This window comes from Bubalus kerabau, chromosome 22 (assembly GCF_029407905.1).
Source record: "Bubalus kerabau isolate K-KA32 ecotype Philippines breed swamp buffalo chromosome 22, PCC_UOA_SB_1v2, whole genome shotgun sequence".
Taxonomy (NCBI): domain Eukaryota; kingdom Metazoa; phylum Chordata; class Mammalia; order Artiodactyla; family Bovidae; genus Bubalus; species Bubalus kerabau.
In genome coordinates, this window is record NC_073645.1 from 33,992,747 (window position 1) to 34,014,219 (window position 21,473).

Genomic DNA, 21,473 nt, shown 5'->3' on the forward strand with positions numbered 1-21,473 from the left:
GCTGGCAAGAAACAATTCTGGAAGGGAAGGCAGGAGGCAGAAGAGAAAAGGCAGAGCCTGCAAAGGAACTGGGATCTCCTCCAGAGAGTCGTGAGCAATTGAGCAGGTGAAGAACTAGGTTAAATCCGTGTTTGTGTTTGATTTTTACACCATAACTGGGCAAATGGAGATGAGCTACAACCAGAAAAGCATGTTGGCTGGTGCTGGAAACAAGTTTGAAATGAATCCCCTCTCTCTCACCCTGCTTCCTTACTCATGTGTGCTGTGAGATGGCCAGCCCTGTGGGGAGCATGGGCATGGCCTCTTCCCGAGAAGAACAGTATTACTCTGGAGTCTAAACCAGTGGCCTGGATAGCTGTGTTTGTACCTCTAAGCTGTTTAGCTGTGGCTGCAAGGAACTTCTGTATCACGGAAGGGTGGCTGTGAGGGGCCCAGAGTTAATGAGTGAATTAAATGATTAATGCTTGAGGCTTGGAGGGCCATCTCCCTTTAAAGCAGAACGTTCTGAACAATGCCAATCAGGAGATGACTTGGGGAGTTCTTACTGCCCAACAGAAGCTGATACAAAATGCTAATGAGGTTGGATCAGCCCCAAGATTTTAGGTTTGGGGCCAGCATTACTCATAAGGAAGGGCAGTCCCATGGGCTGCAGTCGACTCTTGGTTACTATAGCTATGTCCATGAATACCTGTTTCTGCTCACCAAATCCTGGCTTGTCATTTGGAAGTGATGAGACAGAGAGAGAAGGAGGGAAGGAGGGAGGGAGTGGTGACTCACACAGTCAGACCCTACAGTGGAGCCCTGTTGAGGAAATAAGGCTGACGCTAAGAGAACTAAATACTTATAGTGGTAGTTATTACAACAGCTACCATTTGTTGAGCGTGTACGGTGTGCTAAGCACTCCACAGGGTACTCTGATACTTCTTGGCTGTTCTGAGCTGAGCACATAAGATCCGTACTATTATTCCCATTCTAGAGATGAGGAACTAAAGCTTAAAGAGATCAGGTCTCTTGCTCAAGATCCAGAAAAGTCCTAAATGGACAGGGGTTGGTCTGTGTTGTGCTCACCACTGGAGCCTTAGAATGTATCACATGTTAGGTGCTGAATGAATACTTGGTGGTGAATGAATGGACAGTCATACAGCCAGAAAGTACCCAAGGTGGGTTTTCAATCCAAGTCTGTATGATTCAGGAGCAATTCTTTCCACTGTCCTCCACTGTCACAGAACAGAAGGCAGCAGAGAGTCACTGCCAGGATCAATGTGGAGACAGTAAATGGTTGAGGAGATCCAAAGAGAGAATTTGCCGTCACCTTGTAGTGGTCAAACAAGATGTCATGAAAGAGTGGGGTTTTGGCAGAGCTTTGAAGGTCAGATATTGGGTGGCTGGAGGGGAAAGCTCAGCTTGTCCTGGGTGGCTTGAGAGACAGAGTGATGTCAGTAAGTAGCTCAGCCTCTGGGGTGAAGAATTGATGCTTTTGAACTGTGGTGTTGGAGAAGACTCTTGAGAGTCCCTTGGACTGCAAGGAGATCCAATCAGTCCATCCTAAAGGAGATCAGACCTGGGTATTCATTGGAAGGACTGATGTTGAAGCTGAAACTCCAATACTTTGGCCACCTGATGAGAAGAACTGACTCATTTGAAAAGACCCTGATACTGGGAATGATTGAAGGTGGGAGGAGAAGGGGACGACAGAGGATGAGATGGTTGGATGGCATCACTGATTCAATGGACATGGGTTTGGGTGGACTCTGGGAGTTGGTGATGGACAGGGAGGCCTGGCAAGCTGCGATTCATGGGGTTGCAAAGAGTCAGAGATGACTGAGTGACTGAACTGAACTGAACTGAACTGGGGTCAAAGCTGCAAGGGCTCAGAATCTGACTTTTACATATAGGAGGCTGCATGATGCTGGGCCAATCTCTCTGTGCCTTAGTTTTCTCTTCTGTAGCTGGGAGTGGTTCCAGATAACCCATGCAAATGACTTTTCACCTAGTACCTGGCACACAGCAATGGTTCGATAAATATTCATTGTCCTGAGATCAGCACTTCTTTCATTTGAAGAGAAGAGTGGGGAAGACAGGATGGAATCAGAATACCTTGTGTGGGAAAGTAGAGTAATGAATCTGAACTTTATTTTCTGCTTAAAAAAAGTTGAAGGATTCTGACAAGGATGAAATCATTGCTAATTTGGTGTCATTCCTCATTTCCTGTGGATTGAAAAGTTGGCCTTTTACAGAAAGAACTTGAATGTCCCCAAGCTACTGGATAATTTCTCTGTTCCTGATTTTATGTCTAGGAGAACTGTGATTCTCTGAGGGGCTTGGATGACCACCTTTGCTGAGGCCAGTAAATGGAGGCCAACCTGTTAGTGAAAAGCAAAGCCCAGAAAGCCCAATAAAAAGAGGAAGGGGCAATAAATAAACCCACTGCCTAGAGAAAGGTAAACTACAGAAATGAAGAAATCCCGAAAGCAGCTCCAGCTCTGTCACTACCACCACGGTACTGAGAGAGATGGCTGAAATATTCTCAGCCTTTTTCTACATTAACGCTTAAAAAATGCAACAATCAGGTTTGCAGATGTGAAATTTAGGAGGCAGCCTGTTTCCTGTGATCATTGGCTGGGGAAGCTGGCACTTGGCAAAATTTTGCAAGTGGGTAAAAATGCCAGCCTTTATCCAAAGAATACATGAGCACCAAACTATGATAGTCAGTGAGCATTCTTCATCCATTAGTTTAGAATAATTCGATGCTGTCCTATTATTTCTACTACATGTTGATATATCAGATTGTTTACTTATTCCAGGCAATTTATCTCTGTTCTTTTGCCTGTCTTTCCCCAGCTCTTCCCCACTATTGCTTTCTTCAGAAGGTTGAAACCCAGAAGATAATTGTCAGAACAAACATAGCCCCCCAAAACCTGTGTGAGACATCTCAAAGGCCATGATCTTGGCAGGTCGTGGCATTAAAAGGTACAAGTTGGAAAACTCCTATTAGTCTTGTTAGGACAGTTTTTCCCATTTAGGGCTCTACTGAGAAAGGTGGATAAGTTAAGATGATGCAGGAAAGGATGGTAGAGAAAGAACTGTTCAAAGGACAGAAGATGGTTTAAAGCACAGAGAAGCTTAGAAACCACATAAGAACTCTTAAGTTACTAAGTCTTCTGAGAATAATGATAAAGGTAACTTGTTGTCAAGGTAGGAGCAGAGTGATGGAAACACAGGATGGATTTGGTGGAATCACGAGGAGCTGGGCTCCCATCTAGAATCCATCACCTGTAACTACAGAACATCAGAGGTGCTACTTAGCTTCTTTGGCCCCCAATTTCATCATCTATGAAACAGAAAATGGGATTTTACACTAGGCACTCTGAAGAGCCAGGTGCGGGGCCTGTGCGTGCAGCCCCCTGCAAGGGAATGGAATTCAATGAGGCACAAACAAACAAACAAAAAATCCATCTTAGAACTGTTACTATTTTCAAGGCCACTGTTTTACTCTGTAGAACACTGCCTTTGGGGCAAAACAAAAAAGAAGCAGAGGCTGCCTGTGTTCACTGTCGCTGGAGATAGACCAAACAGAAAAAACAAGCTGTGTGAGTACCTCTGAGGGTGACCCGCAGGAAACTTGAAATACACCTTTTCCAGCCCCAGCAGCAGAAGTGAGGCTGTTTGGTGGAGATGGTGAAGGGAAGGACCTTAAGTTCACCTCCTCTCATGAGCACACCAAAGACACCACTTACTGCTGAACAGACTTAATCGATATTTATAGAGCATTCCATCCCAAAGCAGCAGAACACACATTCTTTTCAAGTGCACATGGAGCATTCTTGAGGATAGAGCCCATGCTGGACCACAAAGCATGCCTTGGTAAATTTAAGAAAATTGAAATCAATCGTCTTTTCCAACCACAATGTCCTGAAATCAGAAATCAACTACAAGAAAAAAACTGCAAAAAAAAAAAAAAAAAAAAAAAAAAAAACACTTGCAGGCTAAACAATATGAAAAAGGGATTGTAACACTGATTTTGTGGGATGTTCTGAACAGTGAGATTATGTATGTTGAGTGCATAGGACAGTGCTTGCTAGATCAGGGGTACTTAGTAAGTTGTAGTTAATAAGGGATGTAAGTAATCTTCTGTTGCAATAAAGCTGAGTTTAAAAAAAACATGCTATCTTTGCAAGTTGCTACACTGTGATGTCGTCCTGTTTGGAGGCAGAAAAACAGCCTGATAGAAGCTGGAATTTGTGGGATGTATTTGGGATGCAGAGCATGGATGTTGCACCAAGTTGTCAGTGACTATCAGCAGACAGGTTGGGGAAGATTAAAAAAAAAATCATTCCTAGGAAGGCACCAGACAGGTTGTCTTTAGTCTCTGTGGGGACTCACTAAGTCCAATAACCGTGGCGCAAGCCTGGATGGCTGTTGCCATAGAAACCAGCACGTGTGCCCAGCAGGAGTTCATTTCTCAAAGCCGCCAGCCCATGCCAACAGAGCATGGCTCCAGAGGTGAGAGAGATGCTCTTTATCCCTGAGTGGAGGTTCTAGCACCTGGAAAATAGTTGAATCAGCTCAATTTGTGAAGCCCTAGGAGCCTGGTCCCAGAGAAGCGACGAGGCCAAAAAAATCCTGCCACACTCATGTTCCCATCCCTAAATGATCAACACTTATCTGGAAAAAGAAAATCCAAACATCACCATCTTAGATCCCTTGGCAACCTGTAAGATAGTTTTCCAAGGAAAGGAAAGTGCCTGCATTTTTTTTTAATGCCATGCAGTGGTTTGCCCTGCAACAGTTTCTCAGTTTTCTTTTCCCAGGAAACATCTATGCAGCTCAGGGATCGCTCCGCTCTGTTCTCGGCAATTTGGCTTCTGGTTCCAGGGGACCCAGAAGTCCATCAGAGTTCCTTATATAAATGGAATGTGGCTTTTCACTTTACAATATGATAAAAAAATTGTATGAAATTCAATATTTTTTAATTTTTAATTTTTTGCCTTTCTCACAAATTGTAGAAAATGGCTAAATCTACACTAAGGTAAGTTTCATTTCCCTAGGTACTGACTTTATATATCACATTTTTCAACTTGGGGAACATTTTAGAAGCTGAGCCTTTATATTCCTCTAACAAAGAAAGAAGAAAGAGAAATACTTTTGACCAAATTGCTTTCTGCCCAGGTTTGACATCAGGTGGGGCTGAAGGTCAGCTAGGATGGCAAGGACTGGAGAAATTTAACCAGTGAGAAGATTGGAGGATAAGTAGAGAACTGAATTTGAGTTAAAAAAAAAAAGACTTCTTAGGCTATTACCTCATGGTTTGCAGGAATGTAGTTGTGCATCCGTGAAAGATCTAGTAAAAACTGATGCTCCCTGTTCATGCACAGATACCAAGACACTCCGACAAACTTCTCTGTTGGAGGGTACAAGACTTCAGACTCTGAAATGTTAAGTCATAGTTCATGCACTGACACTTTTCCTTTTTCCCAATTAGCATCTCCCCCTCCCGCCATCCCACAACAATAACAAGCAGAACGAGTAGAGTTAGTCCTAGAACATTCCGTTTACAAGATCTTTCTAATTTATGACAAAGTAGCTTAATTTTCTATAGATTCAGACTCTCAGCTTCAAGTGCCTGAATTTGGGTGGTACAAATGCTCATCAATAGTTCCAGCATTCGGTAAAGGTCAGTTTCGGACTTGCCTGAAGAGGGAGGCCAGGTAAGGCTGTGAAAGGTTCCCTGGGCCGATCTCTCAGGGACTTCCTGCAGCACTGGGAGAGCACCTGTGGAACCAGGACATGGTGGTCCCTTCCCCTCTGCCCTCCCTCAAGGCTTATCGTCTCTCTAGGGAGACATCCTTGGGCCACATCCTTTGCCTCTAGGATATGTGTGTGTGCTCAGTTGTGTCTGACTCTTTTGCAACCTCGTGGACAGCAGCCTGACAGGCTCCTCTGTCCATGGGATTCTCCAGGCAAGACTACTGCAGTGGGTTGCCATTTCCTTCTCCAGGGGATCTTCCCTACCCAGGGATCAAACCCATGTCTCCTGCATTGGCAGGCATATTCTTTACCACTGAGCCACCTGGAAGCCCTTGCCTCTAGGACAGAGGCTCTCAAAACTGAGAGGACATCAGAATCCTGGGGGTGGAAAAGGCTCGTAGACAATGCAGTTTTCCAGGTTGCCAGAGGTTTTAATTCAGTTGACCTGAGGTAGACACAGTTGATTTTAAGTATTAAAAAATGATATCATAAAAACTAACAATACTATGTACCATGGGCATTATGTGCCTTCCACATATGTAAGTACATACATATGCTTTAGCATACATAATTAGTTCATGATTATACCTATCATATATCATCTGCTCCATGTGCATGATCATACACATTAGCATACTAATATTACATAACACATTATATAACCCAATTCACATTAGGTTCCAGTTGCTACAAATATTCAAACATATAAAAGGAGGGAAGTCATAACAAGGTAAGCATACCAGAAAGTGCTTGGATGAATCAAAGTGTAGCTTAAAGAAAAGAAAAAAGTTTATACCCAGGGGATTTCATACTGCATGAACACTTTGTACTAAAACTAACCCACCAAGCTCAACTATCACAAGTAAATTAAACAAAACATTCATTCAACATCTAAAGTATAGGAGAGAGGAGAGAAGATAAGATGGTGGAATAGAAGACCTTGAGCTTACCTCCTCCCACAAGAACACCAAAATCACAACTAGCTGCTAAACAGCCTTCTGTAAAAGAGACTGCTGCTGCTGCTGCTAAGTCGCTTCAGTTGTGTCCGACTCTGTACGACCCCATAGACGGCAGCCCACCAGGCTTGCCCATCCCTGGGATTCTCCAGGCAAGAACACTGGAGTGGGTTGCCATTTCCTTCTCCAATGCATGAAAGTGAAAAGTGAAAGTGAAGTCGTTCATTCGGGTCCGACTCTTTGCTACCCCACGGACTGCAGCCTACCAGGCTCCTCCGTCCATGGGATTTTCCAGGCTGGAACCTACCAAAAAACATATTCTACAGACAAAGACAAGAAATCATGATGGTAGGAGGGGTGCACTCGTGGTATCATGGAATCTCATACACCCATAATGATGTATGCACTCCAGTGTTCACAGCAGCACTGTTTACAATAGCCAAGACGTGAAAGCAATCTAGATGTCCATTGACAGAGGGACGGATAACGCAGATGTGGTGTATGTACGCAATGAAATACTACTCAGCCATAAAAAGAATGAAATATGCCATTTGCAGCAATATAGATGGACCTACAGATTAACATATTAAGTAAGCCAGACAAAGACAGATGATGTCATATGATGTCATTTATATGTGGAATCTAAAAAAGATGATACAAATGAACTTATTTATTAAACAGAAATAGACTCAAGACACAGAAAGCAAATTTATGGTTAACAATGTGAAGGGACAGAAGGATAAATCAAGAGTTGGTATTAAAATATGCACACTACTATAATAAAATAGACAACCATAACTACCTACCATATAGCACAGGGAACTATACTCAATAACCTATAATGGAAGAGAATGTTAAAAATATATATATATATGTACAACTGAATCACTTTGCTGTACACTGAAACTAACATGACATTGTAAATCAACTATGTCTTAATAAAAATTAAAAACAGTAAAGTATAGGAGACAGAAATTTAAATCAGGGGCTAGATAAGGTACCATAAGGGAAAGATGCAAGAATCATTAAAAGTACCAAAAAGCAACCTCTCTTACCTTTTGCATAAAGATTTAACTAGAAAATGTTAACATAGAGAAGTTAAATAACCTGAAATCAGAAGAGCTATTTATGAACAGTTAATAAGAACGAGCTCATCTGTATGGAAAAATAGAAGATTTATGAGCAGAAGTGACACATCAGAAAAGCCTGGTGATAGCTGGTTGTCCAGAAAAGAATTTTAGTTCAACTTTAAATATGACTTTAAAAACATAATTTTTAACATAATTGTAAATATTATGCTAAAAAGGAACAGCTTTTAGTTACAAATTTCCCTAGGGTACAAATTTCCCTAGAGGGTAAGCACCAATAATACTGTGTGTGCGTGCATGTGTGTGTGTGTGTGTGTGTGTGTGTGTGTGTGTGTCGCTCAGCTGTCTCCAACTCTGTGCTATTCCATGGACTGTAGCCCACTAGGCTCTTCTCTCCATGGCATTCTCCAGGCAAGAATACTGGCCTGGGTAGCCATTCCCTTCTCCAGGGGATCTTCCCAACCCAGGGATCGAATCCAGGTCTCGATTGAATCTGCAGGCAGATTCTTTACCACCTGAGCCACTAGGAAAGCCCCAACAATACCATAGTTGGTTTAAATGCAGCCACCAATTAAGAAAGCATTCAAGATCAACCACACATTCATCTTAATACTCATGGTAAACAAACCAACTCCTAATGTAATACTGGACTAATCTTGCAGTTAATAGTACAATAATACTGTCAATTCGAGCAACAAGAAATATTTCTCCTTGCATAAGCTTATATCAGAATGGATAATGTACTGATAGTTAACATTAAAATAAACTTAAATGAGAGTCCCTTGGACTGCAAGGAGATCAAACCAGTCAATCCTAAAGGAAATCAGTCCTGAATATTTACTGGAAGGACTAATGATGAAACTCCAATACTTTGGCCACCTGACGTGAAGAACTGACTCATTGGAAAAGACCCTGATGCTGGGAAAGATTGAAGGCAGGGAGGGAAGGGGACGACAGAGGATGAGATGGTGGGATGGCATCACCGATTTGATGGACATGAGTTTGAGCAAGCTCCTGGAGTTGGTAATGGACAAGAAAGCCTGGTGTGCTGCAGTCCATGGGGTCGAAAAGAGTCAGACACGACTGAGTGAGTGAACTGAACCTTAAATGAAGACCTACCTATTCAAACAATTGTTAACCCAACACAGGTGCACATTTAAGGGGAGATTAAAAAAAGTAAAAGGAAGTAGGCAATCACAAACCCTGCCTGTTGATTAAAACCTTGTAGCAAACCTTGTAGTGCTTTTCTAGTGTTAGAGGCACTGCCTGCCCCGTGACATCTGTTTAACAGGTTTCCCTAGGTCTGCATATGTAGCCCTGTCTTTGTTTTTTTTTGAATAAGGACTTGTATGATACGTCACCCGAGGGTTTTGTCTCTTTTAATCAGTGAAACTGACCTTCTGCTGAAGAGGTGGGAATAATGTAAGATATGAAGACCCTATGGAGCTTTAGTTAATTAATCCCCCCAAAGAAAAATAATGACTGAACTTTAAGGATGACATAGCTCTTAATGGATTTATGATTTTGGTGGGGGTGACCCTGAAGAATAAAAAAACCTCTGAGTGACTGAAACTTAGACCAGCTAATCAAAATGCTTTATCACCTATGCATCTAGAACACTGACCAACAGAACAAGCTGTCTCAAGGATAAAAGCAGAACCCTGTTCTAGAGTTCACACTGATAATAGGGTTTCTGAAGTTGATGCTGGATCAGGACATCCCAATGCTGTTAATGGTTTGTTTGTTCAACAATTAAAGTCCTATGTGATCTCAGTTCAGACTGGAGTAATCCCAGTTGGTTTCTATTATAGATTTCTCCCAAAATGAAAGGACAAGTGAAATAAGGCCTATTTTACAAAATGTCATCAAACTAAATGATTATATAATCTTCATTCAATTGATTTGTTCATACCCTACTATAGAGCAGGGTTTGATGAGGCGGCAGAGCATGGCAATTGCATAAAGCTTAAATAAACCTTTATCCACAGTGACTCAAGTCCTCTTCCTAAGAATATGTTTATAATCAGAAGTTCTTTCACTAATTACCCCATTTCACTCACTGTAGCATTCCTCACATTAACTGAATGGAAAATCCTATACTATATACAAATACAGAAAGGGCCAAACATCATCAGCCCCTATAAATTATTATAGCCCATTGCTGATGCAGTTAAATTATTTATTAAGGAACCTCTACAACCATCAGTCTCATCAATTTATGTTTATTATTGCACCAATGCTAGCCTTAACCCTGGATGTCACATTATGAATTCCTCTTCACATACCTTATCTACTAATTAATATAAACTTGTGTCTACTGTTTATATTTGCTATATCAAATCTAGCCATTTATTCCATCCTCTCCTCTGGATGAGTTCATATTCAAAATACACATTAATTGGAGCTTTATGGGCAGCAGTTACTTCTCATACAAAGTAACATTAGCAATTATGTTCTTATTATTCCTACTGATAAATGGATCATTTACACTTAACAATAATGATTACACAAGAACACTTAAGACTATTTTTCACATCCTGACCCCCAGCCAGAAACTTTTATTTCTATTCTAGCAGAAACCAATTGAGCCCTATTTAACTGAAGGAGAATCAAAACATGTATCCAGCTTCAGCATAGAAAATGTAACAGGCCCATTCTCTCTAATCTTTCAGGCAGAATATGTCAATATTATCATAATAAGTGTTTTCATGACCATCCTGTTTTTAGGAGTATTTCACAATCCCTACATGCCAGAATTATATACAGTTAATATCATTAAGACACTCCTGTCGTGATTACTATAGCTTATAGTACAGTCTGAAGTCAAGAAGCCTGATTCCTGCATCTCTGCCACCCCCCTCTTTTTTTTCTCTCAAGATTGCTTTCATGATCTGGGGTTTATATTTTCATACAGATTTTAAGATTGTTTTGTTCTAGAGCTGCAAAAAATGCCGTTGGTAATTTGATAGGGATGGCACTGAATCTGTAGATTGCCTTGGGTAGTATAGTCATTTTGACAATAAACTTAAAAGCTCTTGCACAGCAGAGGAGACCATAAACAAAATGAAAAGACAGCCCACAGAATGCGAGAGAATATTTGCAAACGATGGGAATGACAAGGGATTAATTTCTAAAATATACAAGCAGCTCATGCAGATCAATATTAAAAAAACCAAACAACCCAATCAAAAAATGGACATAAGATCTAAATATACATTTCTCCAAAGAATGTCTCCTGCATGTCTATACACGTGGCCAACAGATGCAAGAAAAAAAAGCTCAGCACTGCTAATTATTAGATAAATGCAAATCAGAACTATAATGAAGTATCATCTAACACCAGTCAGAATGGCCATCATTAAAATGTCTACAAGCAATAAATGCCTGAGAGGGTGTGGAGAAAAGGAAACCTTCCTACACTGTCCTTAAAAAACTATAAACAGAGATACCATATGATTCAGCAATGCCACTCCTTAGAATATATCCAGAAAAACCATAATTTGAAAAGACACATGTACTCCAATGTTCACTGCAGCACCATTTACAACAGCCAAGACGTGGAAGCAACCTAAATGTCCACTGACAGATGAATGGATAAAGAAGATGTGGCACATACATACAGTGGAATATCCGCCATGAAGAATGAAATAATGCCATTTGCATAAACATGGATGGACCTAGAGATTATCATACTAAGTGAAGTCAGAGAAAGACAAATATGTATGATATCACTTATATGTGGGATCTAAAAATAATGATACAAATTTATTTACAAAACAGAAACAGACACAGAAAACAAACTTATGGTTACCAAAGGCAAAAATGGAGGGGAGGAACAAATTAGGAGTTTGAGATTAACATATACCCACTACTATATATAACATAGATAGCCAACAAGGACCTACTGTATAGCAAAGGTTCAGTTCAGTTGCTCAGTCGTGTCTGACTCTTTGCGACCCCATGAATCACAGCACACCAGGCCTCCCTGTCCATCACCAACTCCCGGAGTTCACTCAGACTCACATCCACTGAGTCAGTGATGCCATCCAGCCATCTCATCCTCTGTCGTCCCCTTCTCCTCCTGCCCCCAATCCCTCCCAGCATCAGAGTCTTTTCCAATGAGTCAACTCTTCGCATGAGGTGGCCAAAGTATCTTAGCAAAGGTAACTCTACTCAATATTCTGTAATAATGTACATGGGAAAAGAATCTGAAAAAAAAATGGGTATATGTATAACTGAATCACTTTGCTCTTCATCTGAAACTAACACGATACCATAAGCCAACTGTACACTAATACAAAATAAAGATTAAAAAAAAGTCAAACCAGAAAACCACTCCTCCTAACAATCTCCTTTCTATGAGTTCAAATATCCTACCCACCATTTTGATATGATCAACTTACACATCGTTTATAAAATTTTTTCTTTTACCACTAATACCAGTCCTATGTATATGAGAGGTTTCTCTGCCTATCACCAGGCATCTCACCACAAACATAAGAAATGTGTCTGACAAAGAGTTACTTTGATAGAGTAAATAATAGAGGTTTAAACCCTCTGATTCCTAGAACCATAGGAATTGAACCTACCCTTAAGCATTTTACATTCTTCATCTATCGCACGAGAGCACATTTTATAGTAAGGTCCACTGAATGAGCTATCAGGCTCAGACCCCAAGTATGCTGGTTTGCATCCTTTCAGTATCTAATAAACCCTATTGTTTTCACTGTCACTCTGTTGACCATCTCAGGAAGCACAGTTGTAATAATAAGCTCACACTGGTTAATGCTTTCCCATTCTAAAACAAATTTAACCCATAAGCTATAGAAACACCCAATAAATATTTTCTAAAACAATCCACTGCATCAATACTACTATAATGGCCATTATTATTAATCCAGCATACTCTGGTCAATGAGTAGACTGACTACTCATTGTAATGCAATGAACACTACAAAAATCTTTAATTAATCCGAGCATCCACCATCATAACAATAGCCCTTGTCACAAAATTAGGACTTTGCGCATCTCACTCCTGAGTGCCTGAAGTAACCAGGCATTCCATGAACAGCAGGTGATGCGATTAATGCAACAGACTTGCACCCCTATCAGTTCTATAACAAATCTCACCATCCATCACCCTACACATACTATTAATCATAACTATATTATGAATCATAATTGGAGGCTGAGGGGGACTCAACCAAACCCAACTACAAAAATTATAGCCTGCTCATTCATCAGTTGCCCATATAGGATGAATAACAGCTATTATAATGTATAATCCAACCACAGAAATTCTAAACATAGTAATTTATATCATAACATTTACTATCTTCTTACTATTTATGGCCAACTCATGTACCAGAACAGTATCATACTTACCTTTACTATTATAGGATCATTAGGAGGTCTCCTACCACTATCAAAGATTTTACCCAAATGAGTAATTATTCAAGAGATAAAAAGATAACATTCTACCAACACTGATAGCATCAGAATACTACTCAACATATATTTCTTTTTCAAAAAAAACTATCTAATAGTTCTTTTTTCTGGCCACACTGTGTGGCATGTAAGATTGTGATTCCCTGACCAGGGATCAAACCCTCACCTCCTTCATTAGAGGCCCAGTGTCTTAACCACTGGACCGCCAGGGAAGTCCCAACTCTATGTATATTTCTACATGCAGCTAACATACTCTACCTCACCAACCATATATACCCTTCAATAAACAACATAAAATGACAATTCAAACATACAAAACAACCTTTCTATCATTACTGATCATAATATTTACACTATGACTACCCATAACACCCATTTCTATCAGTGGTGGGCTAGGAATTTTGGTTAGTTTAGACCAAGAGCTTTCAAAACCCTAAGCAAGTATAATTTACTTAATTCCTGAAAATAAGGATTGTAAGACTCTATCGTATATCAATTTAATTAAGGAAAATCCTTACTAGATTTTAATTAAGCAAAATCCTTACTAGATTGATAGGATTCTACTCCATGAAATCTTAGTTTACAGGTAAATACTGTAGTCAATTGGCTTCAATCTACTTCTCCTGCCTTCAAAACAGCCCAAAAAAGTGGAAGAAGCACTGGCAGAATTAACTGAAGCTGCTTCTTTGAATTTGCAGCTCAATTTGTTGACTGAACACAGGATTTGGCAAAAATGGGGCTCAATCTCTTTCTTTATATTGATAGTCTAATGCTAGCTCAGTTATTTTACTTGTGTTCATAAATTGCTGTTCGTTTTCAACAAAGCACAAAGATATTGGCACTTTTATATTTATTATTTAGTGCTTGACCTAGAATAGTAGGCAACACCTCAAGTATTAATCCATGATGAGCTATGCTAAGAGCACTTCTTGGAGATGACCAAATCTGTAATGTAGTCATAACAGCCCTTACATTTATAATAATTTTCTTTATAGTTGTACCCATTATGATTAGAGGGTTTGGAAACTAACTTGTCCCACTAATATATAGGCGCTAGATACAGATTTCCCTGAAAAGTAATATGAACTTTTGACCAGTTGCCCCATCATTCTTACTCCTACTCTTGTCATCAACAGTAGAAGATGGTTCTGGTGCCACCTGAAGTATATATCCACCTCTAGCCAGCAATCTGGCCCATACAGGAGCCTCTGTCAACCTAACCATTTTCTCCTTATGTTTAGCAGGTTTCTCTTCAATTCGTGGTGCTATTAACTTCATCACAAGGCCAACTAAAAATTGGCTCTTGCCATCTACCTCTATTAGGATTAAATTATGAGCTGCTGCAGCTGCTGACCTTCAACACCTCTGAAAAGACTTCAGGGTGGAGATCAGGAATGAGGCACTGTGTGCTCTGGGAAAAACTGGCAGAACAGGTCTTCAGATAGCTATTTTTAGGAGAAGATTTCATGAGCCCAATTCATACATCTCCTTGTATTCAGAAAAACACTAAAATCCTTCATGGCTTCCTGGTGAAAAGCAGCAGTCTTCTGCAAAAAATACATACTTGAATGGACACACTCCCCCTTCACCAAGATCACATATATACTGAACTTCGCCCCTACCTCTTTAGAGCAGTTTTTCAGTTACCTGAAATGCTGTATCCCCGGCTATTATAGTCCTCATTTTGTCCCCAAATAAAACTTCACTCACAACTCTCACATTGTGCATGATTTTTTTTTTTCAGTCAAGAGCTATAATCTTACTGTAAAATCAGCCCACAGGGACTTCCCTGGTAGTCCAGTGGTTAAGAATCTGTCTTCCAAGGCAGGGAACACAGGCTTGATCCCTAGCCGGGAAACAGATTGCACATGCCCCAGGGTAACTAAGCCTGCATGCAGCACAGCTACTGATCCCGCGTACTGCAACGAAGACCCAACACAGCCAAAGAAATACATATTTTTAAGAAACCCAGCAGACACATTCCAATACCAAACACCATTATTTGTTTGATCTGCCTTAATTATGGTGGCTCAGTGGTAAAGAATCCGCTTGCAATGCAAGAGATGTGGGTTCAACCCCTGGGTTGGGAAGATCCCTTGTAGAAGGAAATGGCAAACCACTACCGTGTTCTTGCCTGGGAAATCCCATGGACAGGGGAGCCTTGTGGGCAACAGTCCATGGGTTGCAAAAGAGTCGGACACGACGTAGTGACTAAACAACAACAATTATAGGCATGTTGCTATCATTATCACTCAGTTCTAGCAGCTGAAATCACCGTACTGTTAACAGACAGAAGTATAAGCACTCCTTTTTTGGCCCTGAAGAGGAGACCGAATCCTATACCAACATATGTTTTGATTCTTTTGTTACCCTGAGGTCTGTATTTGTAGCCTACCAGGGTTTGGAGTAATCTCACATATCATTACATATTAGGAGAAAAGGAGCCTTTTAGATACATGGGAAAAGTATGAGTCATGTCAATGGGCTTTTAAGAACTTATTTTGTGGACCCATCGTATGTTTACAGTAGGGATAGATGTCAACCAATGAACATACTTAACATCAGCTAATGTAGTTATTTCTATTCTGACAGAAGTAAAAGTATTTAGCTGATAGTAACTCTTTACAGAATAAATATTACATGATATCCCACTCTATTGTGAGCTTTAGGCTTTTTCTTTTTACAGTAGGTCATGTGACAGGAATGGTCTTAGCTAATTTACCCCTGGACATTGTTCTCCATGGTACATACTACGCAGTAGCACGGTTCCATCATGTAATGTCAATGGGAGCAGTGTTCTCTATTATAGGAGGCTTCATGCACTGATTTCCACTATTCTCAAGTCATACACTCAACATGAGCAAAAATTGCCTTCATTATATTTATAGTAGTATTAATAAATATGACCTTCCTGCAGCACTTTCTAGTCCTGCCAGGGATGTCACTATATTACTCCTACCACACTGATGTACACAGGGTTCCCAGGCAGCACAGTGCTAAAGAATCTGCCTGCGATGCAGAGATGCAGGAGACTTGGGATCCCCTGGAGGAGGAAATGGCAACCCACTCCAGTATTCTTGCCTGGCGAATTCCATAGACAGAGGAGCCTGGCAGGCTACAGTCCATGTTGCAAATATTCAGACATGAGAGCATGCTGCATATTATCTAATGAACACACAGCATGATTTTTTCATGTATAGTTTCGTTCATCTCATTAACAGCAGTAATGCTAATATCTTCATAATCTGATTGTATTCTTTGCAGAAGCTCTATACAGTCAGCAAAAACAAGATCAGGAGCTGACTGTGGCTCAGATCAGTTCAGTTCAGTTCAGTTAGTCATGTACGACTCTTTGCTACCTCATGAACTGCAGCATGCCAGGCCTCCTTGTCCATCACCAACTCCCGGAGTCCACCCAAACCCATGTCCATTGTGTCGGTGATGCCATCCAACCATCTCATCCTCTGTCGTCACCTTCTCCTCCTGCCCTCAATCTTCTGAGAGCATCACGCACGTGCTCAAACACCCTGGGTGCTGATTGGACGTGGAATACCCACTCCTGTGAGGGTGTGGAAGGAGCTGCCCACAGTGCTGATGTGCCCCAACCCTGCAGGGCAAAGAAGCCCGCAGCTCCAGATGAGACCCTACTGTGGGGCCAGCACTGCCAGGCTGGGAGCCAAGTCTGCAGGGACTAGACCCTCACAGGGGATGTGAAGACATCCTGATTGTGACCATGGGGCCCAGTGGTCAGAGGGAAGGCCATGAAGATGTCCTGAGTGTGACCACGGGGTCCAGTGGAGATGTAAGACTATCCTGACTTTAACCAAGGGGTCCAGTGGTCGGTGGACTAGATGTGAGGATGACCTGACTGCCTGACCGAGTGCTGGCTGCTGTCCATCATTGCAGTCACTGGACCCCAGGGAAGGAGTGAATAAGACTCTCACCCCAGGGCTCCAGTGCACTATCCCCACAGCACCCAGGCCTGTGATCTCTGAGCACGTTGAACAGCAGACAATCAAGTCTCCACCGAAGTGTCCAGCCCTCCCACCCTGAGGGGTCCTGGTCCCAGCTCTGACCGGGCTGTGTGTGTGTCCTCAGTGGGTGGATGTAGATCCCCAGGCCATGTCCACATCTGTGGACCCACCTGCTTCTGTTGCTGGCCCTATAGGTGGCTATAGGTGACTATAGTCCAAGAGGGTTGGTCCCTCACCCTCCCCTTGTCCCCGTCTGCACCTCTTGGTCAGAGGTCCACTCAGCAAAGTGTCTTATCCACGCTTATCCCCTCATACTGGGCAGAGGTCAACAGAACAGAGTGGACAAATGGTGGGGTGGCTCAGAGGGTTGATGGGGTGAATTCTCTCTGTGGCCTCCTGCCCTCTCCGTTAGGAAGTCTTGTCCCTCAGTTGTTGCTGGGGTGGATCAGGACCAGCTGTTCTCTTTGGGGACGTCCACTTAGTCAACCAACAGCACCCAGGGCTCCTCACTCCCACCGTCCATCTGAACTCAGGCTCCTTGGCTTCCTCTCTCCCTCCCTCCGCTGCCCACCCCTCACATTTCCTGTCCCCTCCTCTCAGCCTGCAGCCCCTCCCTGGCCCTGTATTGTATTCTGCCCTCTGACCCTCTCTACAGCCCAGGGCCCCAGGTGGAGCTGATAAAGTGGGGGCTTCCCCCCTCTCTTGACACACTGCCTGCAAAATAGACCCCCACCCCCGAATCTGGGCAGGGCTTCCTGAGAGCCAGCCTTTGCTCAGCTCCCCAGGTGAGGTCTCCTGCCCTGCACCCTCTCCTCCAGGGCCAGAATCACTTCCCCAAAGTTGTCCAAATCCCAGAACTGGTGGCTTCATCAGGCTCCATGGCAGAGGGGAATCGGATCACAGAACAGCTGATTAAATGTCATTTTAACCAGCCCCCCAAGTGGGTCACGGGTCACATTCTGAGTGTTCCTGGAGATTTCTCATGTTCAAAAAATTCCATCTTCCTCCGTATGGACTAGCTGGACCAGAAATGACATTTCCCAAAGTGATGGACTTGTTTGTGTTCTTTACGTTGGTCTTGTCCTGTCTTTATTTCCACATGCGCAGAAATGACTTCCCAAGTCAGACAGAGGAGAAGTATCATATGGCACCCCTTATAGGTGGAACCTAAAAAGAAATGATACAAAGGAAATTATTTACAAAACAGACACAGACTTAGAGAAGGAATTTATGGTTGCTGGCCAGGGAAGGATGGGGGAGGGATAGTTAGGGAGTTTGGGACACACATGTTCACACTGCTGTATTTAAAATGGATAACCAACAAGGACCTACTGTATAGGTACTGTACAGGGAACTCTGCTCAAGGTTATGTGGCAGCCTGGATGGGAGAGGGCTTTGGGGGAGAGTGGATACATGTACATGCATGGCTACGTCCCTTTGCTGTCCACCTGAAACCATCACAACATTGTTAATTGGCTTTACTCTAATAAGAAGTAAAAAGAAAAAAAGAAATGACTTCCTCTTCATCTCATATTCTCCAAGGTGAGGACTTGTGAACCAGTTCATCAGAGTTTAAGTATAGCCTCTTAGGATCTGTGAGCCCCTGGCCTCAGCTTTCACACCTACACAAGCAGGGTTGTAGATCATAGCCTGATCTGTCATGGGCTGAAATGGAATTGTGTGTGTGTGTGTTTTCAACAACACACCACCTGGCACATCAAGGGGCTTACCTGACACATTCTAGGAGTCAACGAACCATCCAGACTTCTCCTGTGAAATCTGTCCACAGGCTGCTCTCCTTCCAGGTGGCTGAGTTTCACTGAGAAAAAGTACATTGGGTTTCCTCTGGGTTACTTTTCATTTTGACTTTAAACGTATCCACTTATTTTGTAAAAGCATATGACAGGGTCAGATCCATATCTTTGTAGAACAAAGCACCGGCCTTTTTGCAAACACTTGTTGCCACTTTTAGGACAGACAGACATACAGATCAAACTTGCCTTTTCTGTTTACCAATGATGTCTGAACCTCTAATCCTAAATAATAAGTGAAAAAATAGATGAATAAATAAATCAGCCTGTTTAGGTTTTGCACGCAAATGGGCAGCAGATTTAGGAAGGAGAAGGCAGAGGCAAACTGAGGGCTTCCCAGAAGAAACGCCAAAGAGGTATGAATGAGAGTCACCGTCTACCCTGATGTGGTGCGCTTAAGTATTGGCACTTGTCTACGATGATACAGGATGGGGAGAGAGAGAAAAAGGAAGGGAGAACCTTAAATGAATAAGGCAGCTTTGAAGTATTTAACCTGTCTTGTTGTGTCCAGTTTCTATGATGGCCAGGAGTGATGAATATCTTCTGGAGCCAAAGATAATTATGTCCCTGGGCCTGGTTATATGATGCTTTTTCCACCAGAGCAGTGAGGCCTGACAGAGAGATGGGATGCTTTCCCATGCGGTTTACTGCCAGTGAATGAATGGCCTCCTGTGTCAGGTCACAGAGCCTTCATTCATCCAAATAACATTTTCTGCTGGATGCCTCTTGTGCTGGACACGGAGGCCTCAATGATGAGGAGCAAGCAGTCCCAGCCCTCGAGGAGTTCCTAATCTAAAGGGGGGAGATAGACACATGGATGAGAACAGGGTGATTGTAGTTGTACCCAAAAAGGAGTGCATGTCCTGCCCCTCCACTGCCACTCAGGAAGCCCCAGGAGAGCCACTGTCCAATGAAGGCTCAGCAGGAAGGTTGTGGACATCCTTGTGCTCATATTTGTACATTAATTCAGGCCTTTTACTCACACATCAAGGACTAATCTGTGCCGGAGGACACAGTGGTGACTGGGCTTCTATTCCCAAGGAGCTCACATTCTAGGCGCAGAATATGGCTTCCCCAAATGAAGAGGGAGGAGAGATTACCCCCTCACTATTGCTTGTGAGCCTCAATAGAGGTGCAGCATCAGATACTAGCTAGCATAGGAATCCATTGTTTACCCGTAATGAGCTGTCCTTCCGGTAGTTTGCAGATGAACATTCACTCTGTTTTGCTTGTTGTTGTTGTTTAATCACTCTTTGCAAACCCATGGACTATAGCTTCGCCATGCTCCTTTGTTCATGGGATTTTCCAGGTAAGAATACTGGAGTGGGTAGCCATTTCCTTCTCCAGGGGAATCTTCCCGACCCAGGGATCGAACCCAGGTCTCCTGCATTGGCAGGCACATTCTTTACTGCTGAGATACCAGGGAAGCCCTTGCTTTGCTTGGACACATGTATAATTACCTGCCTGGGGCTACTGATCCCCTCACTGCCTCAGATCTGGGGTCAACAGGCTGTGTGAAAAAGCAACAAAGTTTTTCTCCAGCAGGTGGAGTTTTGGAAGGTTAAAGGGAAAGTTCTAAGTTAGAAGGAACCTTGGATCTGAGCCAGAACTCCTGAGCCTGGCAGAGAGGCCAGTTAACTGACACCATTCAATGAGCAAATGTTCCTTGGTTTATATAGTATTTATTCGCATTCAGAACTGTACAAAAGTTTGTTGATGATACCAACTTTTGTTGGCAGTAATAAAATTAAATTGGTTTAGCCTCCAGAGGGTTTAGCATCCACATGAGCAGGACATTTGAGCAGGACTCAAAAGGGTTGAGTTATGATGTGAAGTGGTGTGCAGAACAAAAAGGCAACATTTCAGGTGATGGCAGCCACAACAGCTCCCGGAAAAGCACAACGGGAGTTCCCTGGGGGTCCAGTGGTTAGGACTCTGTGCTTCCCCTGCAGGGGCCACAGGTTCGATCCCTGGTCAGAGAACTAAGAGCCCACATGCCCCAAGACACATGAAGAGTCTACGTGCTATAACCAAGACTCGATGCAACCAAAGAAGTAACTAAATAAATAAATATTAAAAAATAAACTGTAAGTGGGGGTGTTGGCTCAATTTGGGGTATGAATAGGTTGATACCAAAGTATGAGATAACATATGGAAAAGGTTGCTGTGTCTGACAGAGTTGTGAGTGTGTTTGTGTGTGCATGTGTGTATGCAGTCTACGGTCTCTGGGCTGATAGATCTGCCAGCATTTCCAGTCAGCAAGTGACTACAAGAGCAAGAAGGGGCTTGGATCTCGCTTAGCAATCAGAAAACAGAATTCCTTACAGAAAAGTCCTGGTCTGGTCGCCTCTCTGTATTGGAAAGAGGATTGATTCTGGCAAAATTCTGCTCGATCTGCAGAAGTGTTAGTTCAATAACTTCCCTCCAAGATTCCTGCCAAAGCCAAGA